A 14,651-nucleotide genomic window follows, 5' to 3' on the forward strand; every position below is an offset into this window, starting at 1 on the left:
GTCCCAGGAAAAATGAATGAACCTTCAAGATTTCCTAAGGTAAGAGATCTCTCGAGGGGAAGTAAAAGTAAAACTGGATTCATAGCATACATAATTATAAACTATAGTGTTGTTAGTAACACTTACTTTCTTAATTTTTTAAATATACAATAAAGTTTGTTTTTGTTCAAAACTGTGAAATCTTGTGACATAATGTTTTTCAATTAATCATTGGGTGTTTGAATTTCTCTTTAAATGTTAACAGACTCTACGGGGATTGTAACAAGCATTAGAGAGTGGGCAGAAAAAATTCACAAGCATGATTCCAGGGATGAGAAACTTCAGTTACGTAGATTGATTGGAGAAGTTGCAACTGTTTTCCTTGTAGAAGAGAAGGTTAAGAGGAGACTTGATAGAGGTATTCAAAATCATGAGAGGCTTGGACAGAGTCGATAGAGAAAAGCTGTTCCCATTGCTGGAAGGATCAATAACCAGATGGCACAGATTTAAGGTGATTAGCAAAAGGAGCAATGGTGAAATCAGGAAAAACCTTATCACGCAGTGAGTGGTTAGGATCTGGAATGCACTGCCTGAGGTTGTGATGAAGGCAGGTTCAATCATGACATTCAAGAGACAACTGGATTATTATTTGAAAAGGAAGAATGTGCAGGCTTATGAGAAGACAACAGGGGTGTGGCACTAGCTGAAATGCTCCTTCAGAGATCCAGTACAGACACGACAGGCCAAATGGCCTCCTCCTGCGCTGTATCCATTCTGGCCATCGGAGAGTTTTGACCCTGATTTCCCATTGACTTTGACTTTGTTAGGGCTCCTTGGTGCTACAGTTGGTCAAATGCTGCATGATGTCAAGGGCAGTCATTTTCACCTTGCTTCTTGAATTTAGCTCTTTTTCCCATGTATGGAGAAAGGGTGCGATGAGGACTGAAGCTGAATTGCCCTGGAGGAATGCAGACTAGCTAACAGTGAGCCATCAATTGCTGTTATAGCATGACTTGATAGTACTGCCAACAACACTTTCCATTACTTTGCTGATGATTGAGAATAGACAGATGGGATGATAATTGACCAGATTGGATTTCTGTTGCTTTTTGTGGTCAGAGCATACAGGTTAGCAAGTCAGAGGCTGGGAACTTTGCAGCAGAAACTCAACTCCTGATTTCACAAAGCCTATCCATCATCTACAAGGCACAATCTCGAGTGCGACTGAATACTGTATACTCCACTTGCTGGATGGGTGCAGCTCTAAGTGAACTTTGACACTAAGCAAGACAAAGCAGCCCGATTGATCAGCACCCCACCCACCACCTTAAACATTCACTCTCTCCACCACCACCACTAAGTGGCAGCAGTATATGCCATCTATAAGATGCACTGCAGCAACTCATCAAGGTTCCTTCAACAGCGTCTTCCAAACCTCTACCACCTAGAAGGACAAGGAATATGGGAACATCATCACCTGCAAATTGCTTTCCAAATCTCACACTATCTTGACTTGAAACTATCTCACTGTTCCTTCACTATCGCTGGATCAAAATCCTGGAATTTCCTTCCTAACTGCATTGTGGTTGTACCTAAACACATGGACTGCAGTGGTTTAAGAATGCAGTTTATAACGATCCTCTCAAGGGGAATTAAGAGTGGTCAATAAATGCTGGCCTTGCCAGCAACGATCACATCCCAAGAACAAATAAAAATTTTCTACATGGACAGGTAGATGCTGTAGTATAAAGGATTAATGTTAAATATACAAATATATAGTCTACATCATTAGTGATGTAAGATCACACAACAACAGAGCAGGCGAGAGATAGTTCTATGTAAAGCCTTGTGATGAGTCTATATTGTAAACAGTTAGTATCATTTTCAATAAAAGCTAGAGTTTGCTAACAGCATTGCCTCCAGCATGATCTGAGAGTCCAGACCCACAACTAGCACCATATCGAAGACCCACAACAACAATAACAGATGGTGACAGTGGAAAAACACCACAAATGGAGCAAAAAGTGAAGAGCACAGCGACTGGAAAGAGCAGGAAGAGAAACAACTGCAAGACAAGGAGACTGCAGGAAAATCTTCAACTGAATTCCAGAAAAGGCAACAGTCAAAAGGAAGACAGAGAAAAAAATCTTACTTTTACCAGAATGCTTTGACCATGTGGAAGGCCTAGATCGAACCGAGAAATGGCAGAACTGGCGTCGCAGGTTTACTAGGTACAGAACAGCATTGGGACTAGAAAAGACGACAAGCAAGGAGCAGGCCAATACCTTACTCTATGCTATAGGCAGTAGTTCAGATGACATAATGGTTAGACAGGGCATAAACAACGATATAGCCACATACGAAGAAGTTATCAAAGCCATCAATACTTATTTCAGTCTTTGGAGAAACGCCATTATAGAGTTAGCAAAATTCAATAGGTGCACCCAAGGATCAGGAGGGCATATATTCCTTTGTTACTGAGCTATATCAATTAACTGAAAATTGTGGATACAAAGCGCTGAAACATGAATTAAACCAGAATTGCATTGTTATGGAAGTCTTAGAAGAGGCACTATTGAATTTTTTTTTTTTACAGTCCAGGGGAGATTTGGCCCTATCAAAGGTTGTAGAGATAGCAAGGCAGGCAGAAGAAAGAAAAGAAAAGAAAATTTTAATTCTGGACAAAAAAGAAATCTCGTAAAGAAAACCGGCTAATAGCACATAGAAATTGTAATGCACCTAACCTGAAATAGAGAAAAAAAGATTATTCCGTGTTCTTGTTGTGGTGGGGAAAGGCTGCATCGGCATGACGAATGCCCCACCAAAAATTCAGAGTGCCATTCCTGCAAGAAGAGAGGCCATTTTAAATCAGCAAACAGCTCTTAACCAAACAATTAAAGGAGAAACAACCAAGATCAAGGACCGTTCAAGAAATTGATGACATTCAAGAAGTTGAAGAAAAACAACCAGAAGTATCATTCTTAGCAGAAATTACAGGATCAAATGGGAACTATTAGAGTGCTGATATTATGGTCAACTGACGTAAAACAAACTTCAAGTTAGACAATGTAGCAGGAGTTTCAATTATTTCAGACACAAAAAAGTGGTTAAAACCAGATGTACTTCAGCCATTGGCCATAAGACTCCATGGTCCAGGAGGCATTCAGCTGAAAGTCAAGAGACAGTTGATCGCTAAACTCCAGCACAAAGGGAGCAAAATCGCAGAAACATTGTGTGTGATCCATCATCAAGAATGTTCAATGTTAAGTCGAAAATCTTGCACAGATCTACAATTCATCTTTAAAGGAGATAAACTGGAAAACTTTGAGGAAACCAGACAGAAGATTTCCTAGGTGAAGGAACCAAACAAATATATACAAGACAAACAGCAGCAGATGCATTGTCATGCAGTCCTGTTGTGAAACCTGAACAGAAGGGCATAAATCTTGTTGAGGACGTAGAGTCATACAGCTCACCAAATACCAAATTCCTACCAGCAACCACACAGAGGTTGCATGAAATAGAGCAAGCACCAAAAACCGATGAAGAATGTGTTAAAATTTGAGAAAACGGCAGGAATGGATGACCAGAATATGTTCCAAACAATCTCATTCTGAAACATTACTTTGAGCAACACAGGCAGCTCAATATTGTGAATGACTTATTAATCTACGAGATGTTGGTCATATCAAAAGTCCTCAGACTCGAGCTCCTTCAAAGAATACACCAGGGAAAACGAAGCATTACAAAGTGTCATACCTGGGTGCAAAATCCAGTTTGGCAGCCAAGAATCTCAAAAGTCACTACAGGACATGATTTTGAGCTGCATTACCTGTGCAATCCATCGCCAAGTGCAAAAAGAAACATTGATGGAATCCTCATTTTTATCCAGACCATGGGAACATCTCAGAATAGACCTTTTCAAGCTCAAGGGGAAGACACTCCTCATAGTTGTTGACTATTACTTCAATGGATTAAGGTTAAACATCTTCACAGAACAGCCTCAGAAGCAGTCATCAATTCATTCAAAGAAATTTTTGCCACACATGGCATTCCAGATCTTGTCATTTCAGACAATGGTCCACAGTTTGTGAATGAAGGGTTCAAGAAATTTACAGAAGACTACGGATTTATTCACACAACTAGTTCTCCCAGGTACCCACAAGCAAATGGCAAGGCTAAGGGAGGAGTAAGAATGGTCAAAGCTTTGTTGAAAAAAAATATGATATTGACTAAACACTGTTGAGTTACCATTCCACACCACTTCAGAATGGGTTGACTCTGTCAGAACAGGATAATGTTCAATAAAAGATAGAGTTTGCTAACAGCATTGCCTCCACCATTATCTGAAGTCCAGAACTACAACTATCATATCTAAGACCCACAGCAACAATTAACAGAGATGCCAGTGTTTTAGCTATGGTCGAATGGCTTAGCTAAGGAAGCAGATGGTTCTGGAACATAAGTCTTCAGCATTACAGCCAGAATGTTGTCTGGGCCCAATGCCTTGTTTGTATCCAGTGCTGTTAGCTATTTGATATTGTGGAGTGATCAAACTGGTCAAAGACTGACATCTGTAATGCTGGTGACTTCCAGGCTGAGACGTTTGCCCTACGTAGAATTAAAGAGAATTCTACTTAATTCACTGCAAGGGAAATCTTGAAGCCTTACTGCTCACCTGGAATGCCCCAAGTCTACCTTTGTTCTGGATATTCACAGAATCATAGAATAGCACAGCACAGAAAAAGGCCACTCAGCCCATCATGTTGCTTTCAAAGAGCCATTCAATTAATCACATTTCCACATTCTTTCCCCATACAATTAATTCATTGGTAGTCTATTAGCTAATATAACATATAAAATATTATATCCCTGTTTCATTTGAATATTGTTTCCTTTGCACTTCAGGTGTCAGACTTCATGAACCCATGGGATGAGATTTTAACTTGTTCAAAACTCGTCCTCTTGCACAGAGTTAAAATCAAGCCCATGATGTTACAAGGGCATCACTATTTACTATAAGTGGTTTCTGGTTCACTCTCTGCTTTAGCCTGTGAACTTCTCAAGGTATAAAAGCTTCCTCACCTCAATTTTGTGACCATCTAGGAATTATTATTCCTTATTGCTTGATTGATTAATTGTTTCGAATATCTTTCATTTTTTATTTTATTCTCCTACATAGCTTTTAAATTCCACCAGAACAATAAACTAATTTAATCAGTAGTCAATATCTATTTTAGAAATTACAACAGTGTCTTCATTTAATGGAACTTTCAACAGAAAGAGTTTTTGAAAGAAGCCTGGTCAGAGTCTCTTTTCTTCTGGGTACAAGAGGTTTGGGACACAATTGGCCATTTCGGTGAGAAAATTAAATATTTAAGTTAATAGTACGGCCTGCCCAGTTGTGAGGCTTGATAATTCGCACACTCATCCTATCCTGGTCATAACACTGCTCTATTCCATCTCATTCATTCCTGATTTAACTGAATCCTGTCCTGGGCTCTAATATTAACTGTTCTTAGGATGAAGTCCAAGAATGTCTCAAAAAAAAGATGCAGGAGTTTACAATATTGCAATTACCTCACTGCACTCATGATAGTCGCTTGGTAATATAGAACTTGAGTATTGCTGAAAAAATAGACAAGCTGTTGAAGCTTTTTAATCTTGCACTCATCAAGACGGGCGCAAGCATTTTTTTTCTTTCATGGGATGTGGGCATTGCTAAAAGGCCAGCATTTGTTGCCCATCCCTAATTGCCCTTGCTAGGTCATTTCAGAGCGCAGTTCAGAGTCAACCACATTTCAAATTTCAAAGAGGCCAACAATTTACATTGTCTGAGAAAAATGTGCTGATTGGTTGGCAAGTTGACTCTGATTGGTTGAGACATTGCCAGGAGACCTATTGTCCCCTATGCTTTTATTTAATTCAAAAATGACACACTGCCTGGACATGCTTCTTTTGCACGCACCCCATCCATCACCTTAAACATTCACTCCTAAGATTGTCAGTTGTGTTCACAATGTGGTTCACCTATGCTTGCTGGAAGGTATATATATTCATACACAAGGCAAAAGGAATACGTCCAGGCATTGTGCCTTTCTGGAATTAAACAAAAGCATGGAGGAACAATGGTTAGGGTCATACAGCACAGAAACAGGCCCTTCGGCCCACTGTGTCCATTCCGGCCATCAAGCACCAATCTAGTCTAATCCCATTTTCCAGCACTTGGCCCATATCCCTGTATGCTATGGCATTTCAAGCGCTCATCTAAATACTTCTTAAATGTTGTGAGGGTTTCTGCCTCTACCACAACCCCTAACCAACCCCCCCACCCCCCTCCGCCCCCCCCGGCAGTGTGTTCCAAATTCCACCCTTTGGGTGAAAAAAAAATCCTCAAATCCTCTCTAAACCTTCTGCCCCTTACCTTAAATCTATGCCCCCTGGTTAAAAGGGGAAAGATTTCTTCCTATCTATGCCCCTCATAACTTTGTATACTTCTTTCAGGTCCCCCCCTCAACCTTCTCTGCTCTAAGGAAAACAACTATCGCCTATCCAGTCTCTCTTCATAGCTGAAATGCTCCAGCCCAGGCAACATTCTTGTGAATCTCCTCTGCACTCTCTCCAGTGCAATCACATCCTTCCTATCGCGTGGCGATCAGAACTGCACACAGTTCTCTAGCTGTGTCTGTTTTTTTTTTAAGCAGTACTCATGATAATTTATGTTTTAACATTTTGCTTCAGTACTAAATGAGACCTTGCACCTACTTTGTCTAATGTTTGCACACCTTTTCTGGAGTGTGAAAAATGTTAGAAATACTCATCAGATCTGGCAGAATCTGTGGAGAGAGAAACATAGAAAATAGGAGCCAGAATAGGCCATCTGGCCCTTCGAGCCTGCTCCGCAATTCATTATGATCATGGCTGATCATCCAACTCAATAGTCTGCTCCCACTTTCTCCCCATATCCTTTGATCCCTTTCGCCCCAAGGGCTATATCTAACTCCTTTTTGAAAACACACAATGTTTTGGCCTCAACTACTTTCTGTGGTAGCGAATTCCACAGGCTCACCACTCTCTGGGTGAAGAAATTTCTCCTCATCTCAGCCCTAAATGTTCTACCCAGTATCCTCAGACTGTGACCCCTAGTTCTGGACTCCCCCATCATCGGGAACATCCTTCCTGAATCTACCCTGTCTAGTCCTGTTAGAATTTTATAGGTTTCTATGAGATCCCTCCTCACTCTTCTGAACTCCAATGAATATAATCCTAACCAACTCAATCTCTCCTCATATGTCAGTCCTGCCATCCCAGGAATCAATCTGGTAAACCTTTGCTGCATTCCCTCTATAGCAAGAAGGAGCAGGGTTATCAGGCCCAATTTTAACTCACTCCAAACCCATTCAATTACACAGAGTTAAAATTGGACCCAACATTTCAGGTTGATGACTTTTCATCAGAACTGGAAAAAGGTTAGAGATGTAATAGGTTGTAAGCAAGTCCAGAGACAGAGAAGTAATGAGGTAGGGAAAGAAAACAAGGACAGATCGGTGGAAGGCATGAGAATTTAAACTGCATGAGATGATGGTGCAAGGCAATAATGGTGATAAAGGGAGAACTTAATGTGTCCAGAAGACATGGGTAAATGGGTGAAAAGAAATCATCACAAACAGCTGCCATCCTGTAACAAAATCAAAAAGCACAAAACAAAACTGGGGTAGAGGCTATGATCTGCAATGACTGAACTCAATATTCAGTCCAGAAGGCTGTAAAGTGCCTAATCAATAGATGAGGTGCTGTTCCATGAGCATGCATTGGAACAGTATAAGAGGCTGAGGACAGAGAGGTCAGAGTGGTGCCAGATCTCTGAACACTTACAAGATTTTTGGTTCTTATTTCAGATTTCCAGCATCCACAGCAGGTTGCTTGTGTTTTCTAGATCGCATTTGTTTATTTTCACAACTGCAGCCCTCATGGTGGAATGATTTCCACACATTTTTGAATTTTTCCTTTATGTTTAGTTTCTGCAGTTTGGGATTTCTAATATGCAAGCTCCACAGAAATTATCTGGAGAGTTTGTAGTCTGGTTCAAATGTCTCTCAGGTTAAACTCACTATGCTTTTGGGTCTATTTTCCCCATCTACCTAGCACAAGGAAGATGTTGGAGGTCAATTATCTCAGTCTCAGGACATTGCTGCAGGAGTTCTTCAGGGTAATGTCCTAGGTCCACCCATCTTCAGCTGCTTCATCAATGGCCTTCCCTCCATCATAAGGTCAGAAGTAGGATGTTCACTGATTATTGTACAATGTTCAGTATCATTTGCGATTCCAGTCACTGAAGCAGTCCCTGTCCATATAAAACAAAGACCTGGACAATGTTCAGGCTTGGGCAGATAATTGGCAAGTAAAATTTGCACGGCACAAGTGCCAAGCAATGACCATCTCCATCAAGAGAGAATCCAATCATCCCCCCTTCACACTACCAATGTTGAAACCCCCACCATCAACATCCTGGGGCTTACCATTGATCAGAAACTGAAATGGACCAGCCATATAAATACTGTGGCTAAGAGCAGGTCAAGGACTAGGAATTCTGCGGCAAGTAACTTACCTCCTTACTCCTCAAAGCCTGTCTACTATCTACAAGACACAAGTCAGAGGTGATGGCAATACCCACAACTTGCCAGGACAAGTGCAGCTCCAACGACACTCAAGAAGCTCGACACCATCTAGGTTCAAGCAGCCCACTTGATCGACAGGCATCAAGCAGTGGCAGCAATGTGTACCATCTCTAAGATGTATTGCAGCAACTCACCCAGGATCCTTTGACAGACCTTCCAAACCCAAGATCTCTACCACCTAGAAGAACAAGGGCAGATGCAAGGGAATACAGCCACCTGCAAGTTCCCGTCCAAGTCACACATCATCCTGACTTGGAACTATATCACAGTTCCAATACTGTCGCTGGGTCAAAATCCTGGAGCTCCCTTCCTAACAGCACTAAGAGTATACCTACATCAGAAGGACTGCAGTGGTTCAAGAAGGCAGCTCACCACCACCTACTCAAGGGCAATTAAGGATGGGAAATAAATGCTGGCCAGCCAGCAATGCCCACATCCCTTGAAAGAATAAATAAAAGAAAATGGGGTTAATAAGATTTCCTTTTTCCCTCATTCCTCATTTTAAGCTTTAAGCTTACTTTGAACTGCAGGATGGCAAGCAGCGTGAAATGGCAGCTTCATACAGTATTTTAGACTTACCATATTCACTTCTTCTGGTGAAGAACCATGTGGACAGATTTTTATCGAATATTGTAATGGGTAAGCCCTATGTATGAACAATTACAAAAAGTGATATAATGTTGCAATTACAGGAAAAGTTTCTCTAATTGAAATAGATGATCGACCAAGTCTGGTCAATGCAATGTGTAGCTTCATGCAGTTTTTTGATTTGGAATGTGCAACCATTTTTCAGTTGAAAGGTTAAATCGAGGCCTGTCAGCCGTTTCTGGAGCTTCAAATGATTGCTAAAGGCTCAACGCAACTGCACAAAGAAGGGAAGAGAATTCTTGTATCCTAGTTAACATTCACCACTTAACCAACGCCACACCTAAAAGAAGTCAAATTGATTGCTTATCTCATTGCTGTTTGTGGGATGTTGTTGAAGAATAGCTGCTAGATTTGATTAACAGCCATCACTTGACTACTTTGACACCCTTCAAAGTGACTAGGGCTGTGCAAGTGCAAACCTATCTTTCAAAAATCTAATCATATCTTCAGAATATACAAGGCTTGTATCACTTTGCACCAGTATCCCAAATTCCCAGCCATACACAGAGAAGAGGCTCAAGAATATCCCAAACTGTTTCTTGCAAAGTGCTGGAAAATCAGTCATCAATATTTTAGTAGCAATATACATCTTTGAGATCATTATGAAGTAAATTGTTGAAAAGATGTTGTAGGAATGTTTGCACTGAATACAACACATTCTGGATATGCAGTGTCAACTAAAATTGCTTTCAGCTAATATTCTTGGCAAATATTTTATCACCCAAATCCAACAAAGTTGTCTTTTTTCCTAATGTGGAACAGCGATGTGTCAGACAAAAGATAATTGCTCATGTTTCACCTTCAGAATTTCTGCATTGCAATAATGTCTTCTGTTATGTCTATGTTGTCTTGCCATAATGCTATACTAAAGATCAACAGGCATGCACAATTTTTTGAAAGAGCCTGCCTTGCTTCAGCCTTTTGTAGATATCCAACTTCCTGTTTTGGCAACTGGTAAAGAAAACTCCTGACAAGAGGCTTCTGAAATAGTCTAATCACTTCTCTGAAGATGAATGCAGCCTTTCTGTGAGAAAATTTAAAAATGCATTCATCTAAACTAGCCAACTATCTACCTTTACATCAATTCACTTACAAGATTAAATAACAACTTATTTCATGTTGGATTTGACAGATATTGGCAAATTTCTCTACTGTCAGCATGTTGAGTTCACAGCTGGTGCTTTATTAACTCTGGATCATCATTTCTTCTAGTCAATAATTGTGTCCCTCACCCTCCCCAACCCTGGGCTCTTTTCTGACGTACCTGATTCCTGGCTGGAACCCTCTGGCACTTCACGAAAGCACTCATTATTCATACAAGAAGTCTGCCACTAAGCGTAACCAGGTTATTTCAACCACATATGAAATTACAACCAATCCTTTCTTCACAATTCTAACAGTGAATAGCTATCAGTTACTGGATAATTTTCTCTTCTCTAACCAAGATGACCTGACACCAAATGACACTGTCATGAATCTAGATAAACCCAGATAATTCTAGAGTAGAATGGAGCCTCAAATCTAATAATGATTCTCCTAGTAAGAGGAAAATCATGGAACAGCTTAATTAGATAACTGCTGAAATCAAGCAAAATAGAGCAAACTATCACTGTACTTTCTGTGACATATTACTTTGTTGAGGCTTGTAGTTTTGTTGTTCAATTCACCTAAATAAGATTTTCTTTTTTGAGAAAGGTATATTAAGCCTGCACATTTCTAAAAAAATGGGAGAAAGGAGACTTTACACGAGATTCTCATAGGTGTCTACAGCACAGGAGGCCATTCGGCCCATCATGTCCATGCCGGTCATCAAAGATCTGACTACATTAATCCCAGCACCCAAGAGGATGTCCACCCACAGTGTCTGGCCATGTGTGCTGATCTTCTAAGAGATGATACCAGAAAGACTGGAAGCAGACCCCTCTACGTGGTGAGGTGGTGGTCATCATCAGGTTGGCAATTAGCATCTTGTCCATGCTTGGGGATGGGAAATCCAGGAGGTATTCTACGATTTAAAGGCAGTTTGCAACTTTCAAAGGGGAGGTGCCTTGGAGAGGTGTTTCTGTTAGAACCTTGTTTTTCTCTAATAGTGTTATGGAGTTCTTGGTGGAGGATGCAACCTGAAGAAAGTCTTAATTCTGTAGATGGACATTCAGTGCCTTGCCAGATAACTTGGCAAGAGTGGACAAGCCTGGCAATAATGTAGAAAGAAATTCTATGACAACTACGGCACAATACATGTTAAATGGCCTCGCTCTGTGCTGTAACCATTCTATAATTCAATGACTATGACCGCTAAAGTAGGACTCCCGTTCACAGCTTTATTACATGCTGCACATCCCTGTAGCCCACTATTTAACCCCAGCGCTAACATTTGTTTATTTTCTCTTTCCTCCAATCATTGTAACTCCTGTTTCTACTTTGCACACCATCACACTTCACTAACCTCACAATTATTGGTCCCTCTTCTCTGTACCTGCTGCTTTATCTCTCACCATGCTAAGCTGCCATCTTCATCTTCATATCCCTTCAACAGGCCACTGGTAGCAAATTCTCACTCTTCTGCAAGGACAAGCTGGAACACAACAGAAGAGAGATCTAGAGAACCAGAGGAGGACACTAGACATGCAGGAGCTGACAGTCATCAACATAATAGACAGGGAAAAAATACAAAGTGTGGTAGATAGCAAACTGGAGGAAGTGTCCTGTGGGTTGTTCAGCCATCTTTCTCTCCTTTACTATTGATGTTAAATTTTCTTTCTCACATAATCTGCATAACAATCTTGTGGCCCAGGAGCTGCCACTCATCTGCTCATGATTTCCACTGTCACAAAATGCTAACTCTTAACTATCTCCTCTCTTTCTAGGGCAGATAAGAGCGCATAGTTAGTGACAATGAAAATCAACGCTTTACCCGAGAGCAATTGAAGATTACTTCCAATAACAGCGAAAATGGTGCCCTCTCAACTGTTTCTGTCAATAATTTGAGCGCCTGTTGTAGAATTGCCATATAGCTTGCTAATATTTTACAACATAGCATCTGGGCTTTTAAACTAGCACATGACTATTATTTACATATTAAATAGGTGTCCTTTGACTTCAAGCAGGTACACTGGACACCTAAATAAGAGATTTGATCCAAAATGGTGTTGGGTGCAGTTCAGAGGCTTATTGGGCAGGCAAGATAGTGATCCAATTTTCAGAGACTTAAGGCCGTACAGATTCAACAATAAATGAAAGTGCTTGTTGAAAATGTTCATTCTCTCTTATTATACATTATTGTTGCTTGGATTAATTCTGCCTCAGACTTGTGATTGCTATGAACTGATACTTAAGTTTGTTATTGTTGCTGCATCAAAACTATGCTTTATACAGTGATTTTGCCTTAATTTTGTTAATTTTATTTTTCTCTTGTATGCTTTAGTTGTTATTATACAATTCAAAATTCTAAAAATAATAATAAATCATAGGAACAGAATTCTATGGCGCTATTCACAAAGACACTTTTAACAAGTTTACTGCAACTACCAAACTTCAAGCATTTAATTGTTTGAAGATTATAAATAAAGGTCTAAATAGTACAAACTGACTTAAAGCAATCTATGACAGCTACAAATACTTTATTTGAAAAAAAAGTTCAGTATATACACAACACTAATACTTTCCTTGTTACATTTTAATGGACTTTCATTTTTTACTGTGACTGAAATTAGAAAGCATAAAACTGTAATGTTTGACTTTTATAGGTGAACATTCTTCTTATTGTCTAATGTGATTTCCAAAACTTAAAATTGTTTCATGCACAATGCCATAAAAGGGAGGGGTCAAAGAAACCGATCCTTATGAGAATAAACAGGCTATCCAATTTCAAAAGCAAATGATTCAGAAATTCCATAGTTGAAAGCAAATTATCAGTACAATTTATCAAGAAGGAATAACACCAGATGGACTCTAGCCTGGAAACTTCTGGTGTTTTTTCACATAAAAAGGTATCCTATTGTTAGCGGACAAAAATGTCAAACAAATGTGAAAGTATACAAAAGTTATTTTAGGTAAACTAAAAGCTCTTTCTCATTACACAGCCCCCATTCAGTTGAAAGCTGAGTTACAAAATACTTTTGGGAAAATTTAATTTTAGCTTGTTTATAAAAGTTACTGTGGAACTGACAGTTTTAATAAATTTAAACAGAATACTTTCAGAAGACCAGTAGATCCCCCATGGCTTTGTTCACAGTGAGTCAATGGTTATGCCATTGATGAGAGGGCTAATATTTCTACTATCTAGTTTTGCTATGATGCAAATGTCAGGAAATATATCGTGTGATGTATTTCCATACTGTGAATTTCAGAATATGGCCACCCATATTTGAGTGAAAATATTGGACAACTGTTGTCACTTCTGGCAGGAAATCCCAGAAATAGCAGCTGGTGGTGGAGAATCAGAACAACAGCTTGCCGTCTGATTTTCTTCCTCAACTGCTGTTGTTACACTAGTGAGTTGAACAAACACCAGAAGAAAATCTACCCATTACTTTAATTAGCATTTGTTCAACATAATGGAAAGACCAAGGAGATGACCAAAAGAAATTTCAAAGTAGTATTTAGTGCAGTTTGATTTGATCCCTTTCTTTGCTGATTTATCTGACTGTTCACATGGGAGGATGGAGAAAGGGCATGTGGAAGTGGGGACTCTGCTCTACTCACAACAACAACTTATATTGATATAGCACCTTTAAAGTAATAAAACATCCCAAGGTGCTTTACAGGAGCATTCTATTCACCCACCAGTGACTCTGAGGCTCCCATGCTGCAACTGTCATGATGGCCAAGACTGCACTGCACAACTGCAAGTGAGATAGAGTTTGGTGGGGCTCACATGGGCTCCAAAACCCAGAGAATGTCAGCAAAGAGCAATCAGAGCAGGGGGAAGAAACAGCCTGGCTCTACTTCTGCTAAAGTTAAAGGCGTTGCACTATGTAGGAGGAAAAGGAAAAAAAAGGACTTGTAGTTGGATGCTTAACACTATGTTACACTACCACATTTCTGTTTAATGTCTATGAAGCTTAAAATTTATTTCAAAGCCCCACTGTCCTATCAGAATTGGTGTGCCAGGTGGCTGCAATGCTTCAGATAGGCATGCCTGAAATCAGTCTGTTCCAGGCATCCCTGGCAGCTTAGTGAACAGCAGCAGCATCAGGCTCCTCTACTTCCTGTTGTTTCTCCTCCTCCTCCGAAGCTGTAGAGTGCTCATCACATTCCCTTTCCTCCAGCTCCAGTTCTTGTTGCTGAGCAGTGTTACACAAGTTGTGACAGACCATGGCCATTATAGAAGCCCCTGCTGGTTTA

At 40.1% G+C, this 14,651-nt stretch overlaps 1 protein-coding gene across 9 annotated transcripts in view; it reads right to left on the reverse strand.

Annotated features, from left to right (window-relative positions):
• The window catches only part of foxp2 (forkhead box P2), an 893,115-nt gene that overhangs the window by 597,571 nt on the left and 280,893 nt on the right, over nt 1–14,651 (reverse strand). Inside the window, exon 3 of one of the 9 annotated variants that reach the window (XM_078568068.1) lies at nt 11,801–11,880. The exons of 7 other annotated variants lie outside the window; for them this stretch is intronic. The gene's annotated coding sequence lies outside the window, so the exon portion shown is untranslated. Of the gene's footprint in view, nt 1–11,751; nt 11,881–14,651 lie in introns of all 9 variants that reach the window. One more of the 9 variants, XM_078568067.1, reaches the window with a different exon arrangement.

This window comes from Cetorhinus maximus, chromosome 22 (genome assembly GCF_964194155.1).
Source record: "Cetorhinus maximus chromosome 22, sCetMax3.hap1.1, whole genome shotgun sequence".
In the NCBI taxonomy this organism is placed as follows: domain Eukaryota; kingdom Metazoa; phylum Chordata; class Chondrichthyes; order Lamniformes; family Cetorhinidae; genus Cetorhinus; species Cetorhinus maximus.